Source organism: Dicentrarchus labrax, unplaced genomic scaffold, assembly GCF_905237075.1.
Source record: "Dicentrarchus labrax unplaced genomic scaffold, dlabrax2021, whole genome shotgun sequence".
Classification (NCBI taxonomy): Eukaryota; Metazoa; Chordata; class Actinopteri; family Moronidae; genus Dicentrarchus; species Dicentrarchus labrax.
The window spans coordinates 21,451,973-21,455,048 of NW_026136711.1; the positions used below are offsets into that span (position 1 = coordinate 21,451,973).

General features: G+C 38.5%; 1 long non-coding RNA gene across 1 annotated transcript; it reads left to right on the plus strand.

Annotated features, from left to right (window-relative positions):
* Window positions 1–229: 229 nt before the first annotated feature.
* Window positions 230–3,076, plus strand: LOC127371771 (uncharacterized). Its single transcript, XR_007886446.1, has 4 exons — window positions 230–357; window positions 719–816; window positions 2,218–2,315; window positions 2,673–3,076. It is a non-coding gene; the product is annotated as an uncharacterized LOC127371771 (long non-coding RNA).

The window sequence follows — 3,076 nt, forward strand, 5'->3', positions numbered from 1 at the left end:
GCCTCTTTTCATTGTGCATTTGCACTGTGCGTTATGTTGGTATTTCTCTTAATTGATTAAAGGCAGTTGACTAAAACATGGTACACAAATGCTTATGCCATGAAAACAACCTCAGTTGATGGTGAGGTCTTGGATCACCATTACATAAATCACTAAACACAGTGCTCTTTGTCTTTTGCCACTTTCTTTTATGTGTAACAGATAAATGCTGAATTTCAGCGAATTACAACAGATCCACTTGAGACAACCTTCATGGCACAGTTGGACAGTCTTCAGCCTCAGCTCACATCAGTTTTCCAGAAGAAGGGAGTTGTCACAGGCAAGAAACTCAGCAAACATCTGCAGATCTTAGAAGAGGTAACTATGTTCATTTAATGTTGTTTAAAATTAGTAATATGTGTGCTTTGATATACTCTCTAAGTGTTTGTGAAACCCATTTTGGTTTCAGTAACAGCCTGTATTATTACTGTAAGACACATTTCCAAAGAAATGATGATGAAATGTTATAGTAGCAAAATCAGCCCTGTTTTCTCAGGTGGGGGAGTGAACATAAACTACCATACATGTCACGTATTATATAACCACACATCACTATTATTTTGTAATCAAAGGAATAAGGTTATTTACAGTATAACCAAAAGTGACCAAATATGAAAAAATATTTTTGTAATTATTCAAGTGTCTGGAAATGTTTTTAATCAGTGGAATCTCTTCACAGAGGCTACAAGTGATGTTCATTCAAAAAGAGCAGCAGTCCTCAGGGCACTTTGCCTCTACCTTGGTGAGGATGATGGACATCTTATCCATGAGTATATGGTAAGTTAGTATATTTGCTTTTTTGTCATTTCTGAATGTAATTTGTATTCTAAACCTGCTCAAGGATTCTAAAGTTGTTGCCATAGCTATGGCTTTCCACTGGGTCTTTGATATCTGACAGAGGTGTCTAGTGTGTGTGTGTTAAATAATCATTTACTGTTACAGTGCACTATAATAGATTACTTGACATGTAGTGATGATTCTAGTGCTGCTTTACCTGTTCAAGTCGCTTACAATATATGATAGATCCCAGCATGGAGTCAAAGCACAACAACTTCCTCACAACTCTGGACATTCTCCTTCCTGACATCTTCTGGATTCTGAATGGCTGTCTTGAAATGAAACTAGCCAGATGGACATTAATCTCAACATACATACCTATGATAGGAATTTATTGCTTCATTTGTGTGCATCTGTGATAAAAACTGGACTCCAACAGCCACAGCTGAAAGAGAATCAAGCAAAACATGTCTGGAGGTTGTATCCTTGTGTTTTCTTGTAGTCATGGTGATGGTATGTTTCAATGTGGGGTTGAGTGGGGTAAGAATCACCTGTGTATATTTATGACATGGACAGCATAGCAAATTTGTAGGCCTCCGTAAAAATATTCTGTATTTCAGTCAGCCAACTCACGTTTGGAATGTTTATTAAGCAGTATTGCATATTTAGATTTTGCCATCTAGGCTCCGACCTCATCACTCTCCGCAGATATGTTTACATAGAGATATTGGGGAGTGATGCGCAAACACCTTAACCCCCAGTCAGAGCCTACAGGTGGATGCTGGGGTGGTTGTGGGGCTTACAGCGCAGCAGGCAGCAATAGCTTACAGAGCAGGAGCAGCAGCGATACGGATGCAGGGCAACATCGGCATTGACAGAGCAGAGGGAGAGCTGGGAAATTGTGCAGTTTAAATAGACCGCCAGATTGGAAGGGAGCGCTTGGTTAGTGATTATGGAATAAGGCATATCATGTGTGTAATCAGAAGAAGGGAGTTGTCACAGGCAAGAAACTCACCAAACATCTGCAGATCTTAGAAGAGGTAACTATGTTCATTTAATGTTGTTTAAAATTAGTAATATGTGTGCTTTGATATACTCTCTAAGTGTTTGTGAAACCCATTTTGGTTTCAGTAACAGCCTGTATTATTACTGTAAGACACATTTCCAAAGAAATGATGATGAAATGTTATAGTAGCAAAATCAGCCCTGTTTTCTCAGGTGGGGGAGTGAACAAAAACTACCATACATGTCACGTATTATATAACCACACATCACTATTATTTTGTAATCAAAGGAATAAGGTTATTTACAGTATAACCAAAAGTGACCAAATATGAAAAAATATTTTTGTAATTATTCAAGTGTCTGGAAATGTTTTTAATCAGTGGAATCTCTTCACAGAGGCTACAAGTGATGTTCATTCAAAAAGAGCAGCAGTCCTCAGGGCACTTTGCCTCTACCTTGGTGAGGATGATGGACATCTTATCCATGAGTATATGGTAAGTTAGTATATTTGCTTTTTTGTCATTTCTGAATGTAATTTGTATTCTAAACCTGCTCAAGGATTCTAAAGTTGTTGCCATAGCTATGGCTTTCCACTGGGTCTTTGATATCTGACAGAGGTGTCTAGTGTGTGTGTGTTAAATAATCATTTACTGTTACAGTGCACTATAATAGATTACTTGACATGTAGTGATGATTCTAGTGCTGCTTTACCTGTTCAAGTCGCTTACAATATATGATAGATCCCAGCATGGAGTCAAAGCACATCACATAATACCCATAAAACAACTTGATGCACAAATGACAAAGTATTCAAATGTTTCCCTTTTCTCCTATTTAATTAAAATATGCAGGACAACAAAGGAAATGCCATCCAGACAGGCATGCAGAGGTGCACCATGGGCATTTATGTCATCAGCAATGGAGATCCTGGACATTATGATGACATTGGAATTTTTGTTGAAGGAGTGATCATCCTGGACAACATGGGATCTGAAGCCCAGGCCTGTGCAGTGATGCTTGGAGTGATCTGCGCACTGAACCTGGCCTACCCCAAAGAACTGAGACACTTACGAATTCATTCAAAAAGGTACTCATGCAGATGGATGGGGAAAAGCTCACCCCCAGGGTCCTTGGCCTAAAGAACCAAATCAGTGTTGGACTGTAGGAATCAGATGATAGTGTGTATAGTAGGACATAAATTATTTTTATATGTGGTACTTTTATTTTAATAAATGATCTGAGTACCTATATCATC